Below are 13,293 nucleotides of genomic sequence, written 5' to 3' on the forward strand. Positions count from 1 at the left end.
TGGTCTGGCTGTCTGACTGATGATATCATAATGGCTGAACTCATTCTATTTCCTGAGTCTGATTATGGGGACGTTTATCAAATTCTAATATGCACGGAGGCAGTTACTGACTAGCGACGCTAAAATGAGAAGCTTCTCTCCACTCTGCGCACACACACTAGACAATAGTAGACATGAAATAGCTATAATTATAATGTTCTTTTCGGTTATTTCTAATGTTGTGTTTGTGCGTGTGCATGTCGGGTGTGTAAGAGGAAAGAAGAGATAAATTAAGAGATGTTTTGTCATGACTTTAACGGAATACCTTTAAATGGCAGTGCACGCTATACTGTAATTTAGAGAAGGTAAGGAGGAGAAGCATAGATTGGAAGTGACTTTTGCATCTGCTATTAACTGCTTTGCAAAGCTGCAGCTGTGTATATGGTTTCAGTCAAACCTACAGAGCACGGGAATTCTGAGCAGTCTAAAATGCAGTGTTTAGGATAGAAATTTTGTGGGACTGAAAGGTAACACCAAATGGAATTACCAATATAATAATTGTTTTCAGCTTTCCCAAATGCACTTCGCGCTGCCAAACTATTTCAGATTTTCTATGAAGCACAAATCAACAGGCTAACAAAAAAAGCTCGTTTCTATGAAACTAATAATGCATATTAAAGCATAATAAGGAGATTTTTAAAACACTGACCAGACTAATGCCTCACTCATAGTTTAATAAACACACAATCATCTGCCAAGCTGTAGAAATCTGCCCAGTAGACTACTAAGTACCCTAATTACCTAATGGCATGAGCAAAACACACACACACACACAGAGAGTCAAACCCGGTCAGCAAAACAATATCTGTCTCAACAGGTAAAAATTCCTTATCCGATCACCCAAACACACATCTTTCAGTACCTTTTATGGAGACAGTTGTTGATGATTCAGTCTGGCTCAATAGATGTTGGAGAGCTTAAGATGAGCACATGCTGATTTATACCAGCATGAATCTACACGCTGTCTTACATCGTATATCAGCTCCGCTTCGTTCTTCAGTAAATCAAAGTGCCGAGCAACTGCAGCCAGACAAATCACCCTTAGGCCAGCCATGAAAGCTCGCCAATCAACATCAGGTACCATCTTAAAACCACTAATCATCATTATACGGACTGCACTGACGCCGCATCATCTTTCAGCCCAGCCGAGTCCAACAGGTGTTTGTCAGCAGATCCCTTATGAAAATGAAGTGCACTTAATTCTACCGAATATGCACTTGCAGTGTACTTTAAATCTTAAAAGTATACTTTTGAAGTTAAGCTGTTGCAAACATTTCTAAGTTTTAAAGATATTTTATATAATGTTGGTAATCAAGCATTTAATAGTATTCTTTCACACTGTGCAAGTCAATGGCTACCAGCAACAATTTATGGGTGAACTATCCCTGTACTTAAAGAGCACACATACATGACTCTTTACTTCATGTTTCTTAACACACTGAACCCTCTGATGCATCGTGGTCACTACAGTGGGAAGCTACTTGAAGCCATCATGAACCAGTTAGAATGTTGTATCATGTCCCAAACACCATCTGACGAACCCCCAAGTGTTGTCTACAATTGATTGTTGTATTTTTATCTATTTTTTTGTTTTGAGATATTGCATAATATATTCGTAGATAGATGGTGGCGGGAAAGGGGACGCACCATGTACCTTGGAAATAAGTGTTAAATACTTCTATTCTCTGAAAACCAGACAGATGTTACAAATAGATTAATTCCGATCTTAACAATATTTGTTTTGTATATTTTGATTTTTGTATATTGTTTTCTGTGACAGAAAACATATTGGTCCATTGCTGTAGACGTCATGCACCAAAAGGTGTAATTCTGCCTATGGGCCTATATATACCTAAAATTATTTTTGTAAAATATTTATATATACATAATAAATGCAAACACACATGTGCTATGCAAATAAAACCTTTGTAGATGTGATTAATTGTGATTAATCATTTGACAGCACTAATTTATATCTATCCATCCATCTTTCTTCAAATATATTATTTCCGTACTAAAGAGTATTTTTTTCTTCTTCGTTTTTTGTCCTTCACTGTTGTTTTACGATAATGGATACTGGTACTGGTACTAATGGTATTTTTGGAAGAAAACTTTATTGTTACAGCCATTACTGAATTAAATTTCTAGTCTGTAGCAAGAGACACTTCGTATTTCTGTCTGTGCTATAATGTGAATAAGAAAAATAAGAAATTAAGTCCACCTGGGACTACAGGAGGTAGTTGTTGTCATCCCTAAGCAAAGAAAAAAGTATAATACAATATATATAAAACTCCAACCCTGAGCTACTCTCCTGCAGACTTTAGTTCTGTGATTATGAAGTGTCCCTAAGCACCTTGATTAGCTGATTCAGGTGTGTTTGATTGGGAATAGAGCTAAAATCTACAGGATGATAGGTCTCCAGAAGCATAGGGTAGGCCAAGCAACCAGGATGAGTGGTTACCAGCATGCTAAGCCAGCAAACTGAGTGGTTAGCTTGCAAAATGTAAGCTAGCTTAAAAAAAAAACTAACAAAGAATAAAAAATCAGTTCAAATATTTAACAATGAAACCTTGTTTAAAGTGGAATCTAATCAAACTCATTGGATGGTTAAAGACAATCACTTCTTCAGCTGTGGCTAACATAAACTGAAAGTGACCGCTGGATTAACCAGCTTATCAGCATCCAGAAAGAAAAATATAGGGCTTAAATATAGGGAAAAGAGTTTTGATTTGAAAACAACTGATGCCAGATTCAAACCTCAGTCTCTTAAATTAACACCAGGGCTCAATGTATCCGGTGTATAACAGTTAAACATTTCCGACACAAACTGATTTATATCAGGTTAGATTAGCTGCAGTCTAATTCAAAAGATATCTTTATGACTTAACTTAAATGAAATTGTAAAAACTTTTCCACGGCTGTTGAAATTCACTGCATGTATGCAGCGCTTGCGCCTCTCACCTTTAAAACCTTCCTTTTTCTCGCTCCATTTCCTTTTTGTTTCTATTTCACCGGTCTCTCTGTACCAGGTGCCTGTCTAGCCAGTAAATGGCGTGTCAGAATGGAGCGAAGGGAGAAGAAGAAAGAGTGTGTGCACACAACCCATACTCAGCGGCAATGTTTCAGGAAATCCCTTCATCTTTTCATCCTTGCTTAACCACTCTTTTCTTGAAACAAGGAGTCTCTTTAGGAGACGCGTTCATTAGGTGTGTGTGTGCAGTCTCTAACCCTCTTGGCTGACCCTAATAAGCAACCACACACAGCTTGCTGAATAGACTTCAAACAGAGACGCTACTTTTAATCAGCACCGAGAAAACCAGCTCACAACCTGTTCAGAAAGAAGAGGGCAAGAAAAAGCGAGGGATGGAAGGAAAGAAAGAGATAAAAGGAGGCGGAGATAACTAGAGACAGACAAACAAGAAAAGTGGCAACCTCGAACAAAACGGAGCGAAAGAAAAGGCAGACAGAAGAAACAGCAACAGAACAAAAAGAAGACGACAAGCGCTGGAGGAATTTGAGAAACAGTCCATCCACTGCACCAGATTACGATTAAAAGTTACAATTTTCTGTGTGGGCCTCAAACCTGTCAGAGCTCATAGTCTCATAAGGGCTCTGTAGAAACTAGGGCAGAGAACACCGGATCTCCAATTAAGCTGCTGCAAACTCAAAAAGATGTGACTTTATAACAGATTATTTGATTATTCATAAGAACTTGCTTAGTGACTTTGCTCTAATGCATTAGAAGGGAGCAGGCCTATTAAAAATGTGGAAAAAATCTTACGCAGTGTCATTGCGTTAGACGTAAATGATCAAATCAAAGCACGTTTATTATCTTCAAGCAAATCATTTACACATTTTCAGCGTGGCTTACGTTGCCAGGAACTTTTTTTAACAACCAGTCAAAAAACGTCGTATTTATTTTGGCAAACCCGCATTTATCAGTTACCATAACATTTGTAACTAACGCTTATGCAACAGATGAGCTTTCACAGGAATTCCAGCATCGTGTTGCTTTAAATAAAGTCACAGCTGGGAGCTAAAGACTGGATTCCCATCCAGGAATAGTCACAATGGAAGGAAGGAACTATTTTAGCCCGCTCCTGCTACTGCAGATCAAGTGAAAACAAAAATAAAATAACTTCTTGTTGTTTTAACTTCTTAACTTAAGATGGTGTAGTCTTTCTCTGGCATGGTCTGGGAATGAACATCTGTTTCATTCTGCAAAGTGCAACTGTTCTTAATATCTTTGTTATGGTGATGAGACTATAATATTATATAAACACTTAAATACACTATGAATTAGTGTTTTGAAATGATTAGCTCCCATAGTGATGCATGTCTGGATGCGGTTAAACCACACAACATGTTTATCCGTACTGAATGCAAAAAGAAACATTAGAAGGGAGCTTAGTAGTTCATCCAAAATTGAACATTTTGTCATTTGCTCATTCAAATTGTCATTCCAAACCTGTATAACTTTCTTTCTTCTGCAGTTTCACGTATTTTTTCTACAATGAAAGTGGATTGGGAATGGAGCTGTCGAAGTCCAAAATTATATACAAGCAACAGACTGAATTTTTATTGCTCTTTGTTCCACAGAAGAAAGAATGACATGAGGTTGAATATATTTGAGGGTGAAAGTGGATGAGTGAGCTATCCCTTTAACACAACTTTCTTACTTCTGCAGTGCAGTCAAAAGCACTTTTCCCCTGCTGGAATCAACATCTTCAAAAGCTTTATCAACCACTCAGACAAACTCCCTTAGGTCTCTATCTAATGAATGAGAATTTAAACACAGTTGCCCACGTTTTTATTGATTTCTGCTTAGGAGAGTTATCTCTGATGGACGCCTTAGGGACACTTGCACATACTCATGAAGAGGCACTTAACAGAATCCGTGTGTCCTCGCGCACAAACCCAAAATTTCCGTCTGACTTTTTTTCATCCTTTTCTATCAAAAGCGCTATTGATGCAAAAACGCAGAAAATCAAACCTATCCGATGTTTTTTCTAAGGTACGAAGTTTTTGAAGGCAGTGTAAACGTGAACTGAAACAATGTGAGGTCGGATTTATATTGTAGTGTGCAATAATTTCGGACTAGGTGTGCAATGACCCTTAGTGTGTATTTCAGCTACAAAAGCGCAACCCTCGGTGCATAACGTCTGCAGTCTTCGCATGCGTGGCGAGCCCTCAGGGCATGAATTCAGCTCAGAAGGAAATAACCTCAAAGCCAGGTGTGTTAAATGGAGGTCTTCTCCCCCCCCTCTCTCTCTTCGGTTTCTGACTCACATGACCCAGGACACTTTGTGACATCTAAACCTTGTAGAGCTACACCATGAATCAACACAAACTAACTCAAAAGTCAATATACTTGTGCAAACACATTCAACTTGTTGGTTCTTGTCTAGTTGGTAACCTAATTCAAGGTTTGTCTAAGGTGGGCAATTGCTGGGAGGGTCTCACTATTTTTCTCACTATTTTATTGCTCCAAGGTTCTGAGATCAAAGCAAAGTATAATACTTGAAATTTTTAAAATACAAACTTGAAATGCATAAAAGTGACAGTGTACATAATATATTAATTATTGTGGTTCCAAATTATTGTGGTTTTTGTTAGGTGAAACGCAAAATAACATATTTTGAAGAATGTTCGTGCTGCTTTCCTCCATTTAGGAAAATAATAAATCTACCTGGCAATCTCGTGGCATAAATGTACCTGGGTGCACTTTTTAGCGAGACGCAAAATACGTACTAATAAGTACAAATCACTGCAGTTTCCAAAAGAAATGAACACTAGAGGCAGCAATACACCTTTTATTCCTATTCACATAAATTTACAGAGTTTCAATTAATGAAGCGTAGTTTTCACACAATTACATGTCATGGTTGCATCAACAAATGCTTTTTGAAAATCAGGGGTTTTTTTTAAATCATGCATTTGTTAACACTATTTTTGTAGGTTTAGTGTTGGATTTGGTGTAGGGCATATTTCCAACACAATAGGGCATTAGCTTTTAGCGACAGATATTTAAATTATAATTGTCGCAATACATACCTGAAGCAATGTGTTTTAGCGCCACTCATTGGGCATTTCTGAAACTGCAAAACATGCAGTAAAGTATGCAATAACGGTATCGCACAAAAAGCGCACAGAGGTACATATTTTTATGAGACCAGGTTGGAATGAGTAGACATGTTCCACAGAATACACCAAGTTAATGACATAATTCAAAGTTTATGTGGGGTGGGCATTGTTGAAAGGGTTCCTTCCTCTCAGGTTCTATGGCAACTTTGTCCTGTAAGCCGTTTTTTGCAGGCGCAGTGTCGATTAAGCAGCCTATGAGCTCAGCAGAAAGGATTCTGGAAAATTCCTGAAGTAAGGAAAAGTGCTACTCCCTCTCCTGACATTAAGTCTCCCTGAATGCTTTAGGAGACTAGAATATCTCACAATGCAGAATGATAAACCTTTCCTTTCATTCTCTCCCTCCCCTTTTCAGTCCTTCCTGCCAAATGGTGAACAATTACCAGATTCCATTTGCCATTAAGTTAAAGCACTCAGGCACTTTTCATTAGCTGAGCTGGTCGGTGACCTGTGGATCAACTTCTGCCCACATGAATTCAGTTTTTCACAAACAGAGCACTCCATCTGTCCGAAGGAATAATAGTCTGCTGGTCCGAGATTAATGGAGTGGCTTCCAAGCACAAACTACCTAATTTAAAAGAGTAATTTGGTTACAATAAATCTGGGATGAGCAAATACTGTCCTTTTCCCTTTGTCTTGTGGAGAAAAAAAGAAATCCTACTCTTAAACAAAGTAGGGGCAGTTCAACCAAAAACCAATCATATATTCACCCTAATAAGCAGTGTTGCCAAAACTACTTTTATGCTTGTATACGAATTTTATCAGGGGAACCCCGTCAATATATGTGTATTTTACCGCCTGAACACAATTTTTACTGGGGATCCCCACTGAAAAGTGATTTGGTTAGATTTAATGTGCCCCTATTATGGATTTTTAAAAATTACATTTGGTCTAAATGAAGATGCAAATTTATTATTTGCCAATAGGTGCCACTTTTGGAGAAGTAAAAATAGTCATTCAGACCAATTATCGCAGATTAGCGTTATGCAAAGGAGGGGTGAATCTTTGAATCTTTGAGTAAAGAGTTTGGGAGTTTGAGAGTAAAAATAAATGCATGAATTCAGACAATGAATGCATCTTTTGACCTTCCATGCATGGGATCCTGTCATTGGGAACGCCTAAAACCAAAATAAAAACCTTTTATTGCACATAGTGTTGCATTTGGGTTGGTTTTATGGTGAAAACCTGGCAACCCTGCTAATAAGGTTTCAAACTTTTATGACTTCTTTTCTTCAATGAACCACAAAACATGACATTTTAGAGAATGTTCATGCTGCTCTATTCCATGCATAGTACTATAGAAAGAAAGCATAAGCAGATGTTTTTTTTCAGCGCCAGTAAATCAAGCAACACAGGTTTGAAACAACGTGAAAGTGAGAATGTGAAGGGTTTTAGGCGAATTATGCCTTGTAGAAATGCTAAACTGCTATTGATCTTTAGGATCTTGCTGATACAGTGAGTTCTACAGAGTGTCCTGTCTTCAGTTTGGCCAGTTCTGGATTAGGAGTGTCTCACTTTTTTAATCAGAGAGGATTAGGGGTTAATGAGCAGTGCTCATTAATCTAATCCCACTCGTAATTCTCTTCATAGTGCTTCCACTGGCTTCAGCCTCCATTGAAATGTATTAGATCCTTCTCTTGATAATAAAAACTCATCCATGTCTGACACTTTCATCAAAAATCATAGGATTATTTGCTAGTTCATCCTAAAATCTGAAATTCTCTGCTTATTTACTCACATCTTTTAAACCCGCATAACTTTCTTCCATAGAGCACAAAATATGTTCTATACAATGAAAACATAATCTAAATGTTCAGAGTAAGTAAGGTTTTTATGTTTTTGAAAAAAGCCACAAATGCTCATCGAGGTTGCATTTTTAGTGTTACATGATCCTTCAGAAATAACTTTAATATGCTGCTTGAGAAACAATCAATATCAACAACGTTAAAAACAATCGGCTGCTCAATATTTTTGTTCAAACTGTAATCCTTTTTTTCATTTTCTTTTAGGAATTTCATAAGAACAGCATTTAGTTGAAATGATTTATTTTGTAACATATATCTTTACTGCAATTTTTGAGTAAATTTTATACAGTTTTTAGAAATCACAAGATAGCTTCATATCAGGAACCGACTGAATTTTATCATTCTGTGAAAAAGCAGTGAGCTTTCCTCAACGTCTTCAACTTCAACGTTTCGAAACAACATGAGCCATAAAATGATGACAGAAAACGACTAAACATCTTAGTTAGCTTTTTCACTTTCTCTTGATCTGAGTTCTGCGATGTTAAAAAAAAGCCAAATTAAATGTCCAAATGCGTTATTTTGGTGTACTACGCTAGCTATCCCATAAACCCCCGGTGAAATGGTTCTCATATCAGCAGATTGCAGACTGATATGTTAAACACGTCAATCCGAGTGACCACTCAAAGTCTAAGCATGGAAAATCCAAACAGCAGAAGCTTGAGTACAGATACAACCAGCTTAAGATAAACTTAGCTGTGTCTCCCTCCCTCTCTGTCCTTTTTCTTTCCCATAACCTCTGTCTGGCTGAACCATGAGTAAGCAAGACCACCCAGCCATGAAATTTACTGACTGTGATACAGTTCTTTGTCCTGCTACACCTGCTTGTGATAAACTTTCAAAGAGTGCTAACAGCAGATTAAACAAAAGACTGAACCATTTTACCTGCATATAAACAGAAAATCCCTTTAAAAAAAGCCGACTGCTGATAAACAAAACTCCCCCTTATCACTCTATCTGCCAGACGCAAAACGGGCAAAGAGAAAAAAGAGAACGTATTTGTTTTCCTTCCAGATGTTTCTTTGAGGCCCGTTTAGATAGAAAACATTATTATCAGATCACAGGTGATTATATTCTTGCGCTCCGGATCTGTGAGGGTCTTCATAGTGTTGTATTTACGTTACAGTATAACTTACATATAGTGCCGTTCCAAACAGGTAGGTGTACTTCTACACTTTAGGACACTTAACTCTTCATTGGCAACCTGATTTCTGTCTTTAAATACTAAAAAATACATAGCATTCAGTTGGAAATTACATTTTAATTACAGGAAAATGCACACTCGTCATCTCTCAGGTTGGGAATTGTATCACCATTCATCCGCTCATTCATTGTAGAGTCATTCATCCAACATGTAGTGACCTGTGCTTGAACTCCGTGTCTAGAAAACTTTAACTCTTAAATGCCCCGTTTAAAGTAAAAACGTTTACAATGTTTGCAGTTGAGCAGAACTGAGCAACAGTTTGCTTTTTTCATTCACTCTAAAAGTTACGCAGGTTAGCTACTAGCATAATGACTACTGAATAGAATAATTGAATAAAATAATGTCCAAAGTCATTGCTTTTGTTACAATGAAAGCGAATGTCTGTATGGCTGTAATGCTTCAACAAAAGGGCCAAAAAAGTGCACTGGCACTCAAGGAAAAATATCACATCAAATGGTCTTAGTGATTTTACAGAGCCATTTTTCATTATATTCATCAACCATGTGTCATTAAAATAGCTATTTTATATTAACATTTTATATTAGCATTGATCTGTATAAGGTTTGGCATAGATGTAGTCTAGAGTCCATAATCAAAATAAAAAACCTCAAATAATTAGAATTTGATGTGCTAAAACAAAAACAAACAAATAAATAAAGATAAATGGCAAAACAAATTCTAATGCCTAAACTACGATACGATAATGTTTTTAAATAACAATAGTAAAATAACACTGGTTCTTAACATGTAAAAGGAACTCAAACGATATTTAACAACTTAAATGTCTATTCTACAGCATGGCTTCAGAAAAGCATTAATCATATGGGCTACATAGAAAATTTTTGGTCTTTTGTAGCCTTTTGAAAAGCTGTATTCATCATTTGTCCATCCATCGACAAAAAAATCCATGCGAAACCCTGTAAAAGTTTCTGTGTCAGCTGTTAATGATTCACCTTGACAGTGTTTCAAACACATGCCTGTGACTCGTCTATGCCTTTAAAACTATGGAGGACCAATTTTCATGGTAACATCTGGATTCTAGTCCCTATTTACACTTCTCAAAAATGACAAAAAACAGGTTTTTACAGAGGATCATCACACAAACGAATGACAAATAGGAGTGACACACTCATTTCTGTGCGTGAATGTGTTTGGTCGCTCGGGGATGTTAAAGGAATAGCTCACCCAAAAATGAAAATTCGGTCAGTATTTACAGTTCCAAACCCAGTATGACTTTCTTTGTTCTGGTTGTTTTGGGTCACCATCGGGAAAAAATACTATTGAAGTCAATAGTGAGCCCAAAACAGCCTGGTTACGACTTTCTTCAAAATATCTTCCTTTGTGTTCGGCAGAAAAAAGAAATTCATACAGGTTTGGAACTACTTGAGGGTAAGTAAACAATGACAGAATTTTCATTTTTGGGTGTACTATTTCTTTAACCTCAAGAACTCCATATCCTTAATATCATCTAAATCCCCACCTAGGGGTGTCCCAGTCCTGCAGTTTCACTGATCAGACATTTAATCATTAAACATTGAGGAATGTGACTGGCAGGCATCAAAAGGTCACTGACTTGACAGGATTTGGGTCTTCATCACCACTTTAGAGCAACTTTGAGTTGACACGGTGCTCTTCAACCAACACCAGCAGGATTAAAAACCCCACTGGGGCGGAATGTGATAAAGAGGTGCCTAATCACACACACAAACACATGCACACACACAAACTGGCATTAATCTGCTCCCCGCTGTGCTGGAATGAGGAGGCAATGTGATGGTGAGCCCATGTGTGTGCGTTTTTTTTTTTTTGTTTGTTTGAGGAATGCAGCAAAAATCAACCCAGCTGCCGATCTAATCCCACAAAACCCATTGTCATATATGAATAAACATAAAACCTGCACCGAACACTTTTAGCATAATACCATATGCAGTTCACTTACATTTAGATACTCCAAATCGAGTACGCTAATCTACTTAATACCCTAAATGCATGTAAAACCTATGCAAACAAAACAGTATGTTCCATTTTTACTCACACCCAGTTTCAAAATGGATACTCATCAAATATAATCATAATGACAAATACCAGTGTTTAAAAAGAAATATCTACCCAATATTTGTCAGAATATTAAGGCTTATGATCATGTGATCTTTACACAGAAGACAAACAACGTGTCACTTGTTACGTGTCACACCGCTAGAAGGTCTTGAATAGGGAAGAAAAATACAATTTCTTCATAAATAAGATGATTTGTGTTTCACAAGAGATCTCAAGATAGTCTCAAACAGTGCTATTAGAAGCAAGTCTGCTATCATAAGCCTGATGTTTCCCAAGATCAAGATTTGTAGTCATACTGTATGTAAACAATCATGTCATTTATTTCTATTTTCAAAAGATTTTAAATTGGGCTAACTATTCGACTAATCTGATGATTCTCTTACAGTAATACTTTTTTTATTCATATTTCTAGATTGTTTGCACATGTGTAAGATTATATGTTTTTGTTTTTAGAGTGACTTTTTAACATTCAGTCAAGGGTCTACAAAAATGAAAAAGTACACATTTACAGTAATGTTTATTAATGTGCATTGCCCCTGAGAACAAATAAAACCAAATAATCATTTTAATTTAGTTATTCTATTTAAAGTTATTCTGCATAAACTATCCATTTTATACCAAAAGGTGGGAAAAAACATTTATTAATGATTTAATCGATTACATGTGTGCTTGGGCCTACTTAGATTTTTTTTTAAAAGAAAAAACTTTTTTTGAATCTCTTGAGCTAAAGAAAGCGCAAGTTCTCAGCAATAATATTTTCCTCCTAGAATTTATTCTTTCAAATGACGAAGACATGAAATGTTTGATAATCAAAGTTCGACTTTGTGGGTATCCACCTTTGGTTTTCGGTTACTTACTGGGTTGTGTGACTTGTTGCTGGGTTATGGTTGCGGAGGACCCTTTAGATTGACTGATTCTGCGCTTTGCTTGACCCATCTCCTCCTCTTCCTTCATATTAGTGTTTTGCTGAATCTGCGGATGTGTCGTTCCATTGACCGGAGGCCTTTGGCCAGGTATACTGCCCTCACTTCCTATCCGCCACCTTCTCCCCATGACGTGCATTCTGGGTCGGCCGGCAGGTGTATCCCGCCGAGGCGCGAGGGAGCTTGGAGCCAGGACCCGCCGAGGACGGGCGAGCAAGTCGTGAAGGTTTAGACATAGTGTAAAAATGCTAGTTAACCTCGAGAGAATCCAATCAAGTCAGTTCACTTGGTATTCCATCTGAGCCGTCCCAATCATATCACGCTAGTAGAATATCCGAAACTGTGTTCCACAGGTGTCCAAATGCCGCCTGGATTTCCACAGAGAATGAATTGCACCGTCTTAGTCTTACTCTCCCTCCTTCTATCTCATCTCTCTTCCTTCCTGTCCTCTGTGTCTTTACTCAGCTTAACGAGTCCAGACGAGTGCAGGTAAAAGAACCAGACGGTTAGAGAGACGGAGGAGGAGGAGGAGGAACGAGGGGAAGGGGTTAATCACCACCTTTCCAAACGAAGCCTCCAGCGTTCCGAAGTGTATGCGTGTGCGCCTCGGGATGACTGACAGAGGGACAAACGGAGATAAGCAGGCTGTTCCATGTATCAGCGAAATTCCAACACACTGTCTCAATCTCTCTCTCGTCCTGCCCTCTTAAACTCCAACTCTCCTTCTCTCGCTCTCCCACCTTCTTTTCATCTCGTCTAGATGCTCTCTGCTTGCAAAGGCAGAAAAGTCTCAATGCTTGGGAGCAAAAAGGAAAAAAAATGGAAAGGGAGGAGAAAAGGTCTTCTGTTGCTGTCACAGCTGTGTGTACTGATCCACATGTGACTCTCTCTCTCTCTCTCTCTCTCTCTCTCTCTCTCTCTCTATCCACTGCTCTTTCAGTCTCCAATTTACCAGAAGACCATCAGCTGCGGTGCGTGCTGTAGAAAATTACACACATACACACACACACACACGCACGCACACACGCTTGATATTTCTGGAGAATTACAAAGCGGCAGAAAGGAAAGCGGGATTACGCTAGCATAGCTGGTACTTGAGCTCTGCAGTTGGTGTGTGTTTGTGTGC

The 13,293-nt window shown here is 38.0% G+C and overlaps 1 pseudogene; it reads right to left on the bottom strand.

Annotated features, from left to right (window-relative positions):
* The window catches only part of LOC122332252, a 76,638-nt pseudogene extending 64,206 nt beyond the window's left edge, over positions 1-12,432 (bottom strand).
* Between the last annotated feature and the right edge of the window lie 861 nt (positions 12,433-13,293).

This window comes from Puntigrus tetrazona, unplaced genomic scaffold (genome assembly GCF_018831695.1).
Source record: "Puntigrus tetrazona isolate hp1 unplaced genomic scaffold, ASM1883169v1 S000000008, whole genome shotgun sequence".
Lineage (NCBI taxonomy): Eukaryota > Metazoa > Chordata > Actinopteri > Cypriniformes > Cyprinidae > Puntigrus > Puntigrus tetrazona.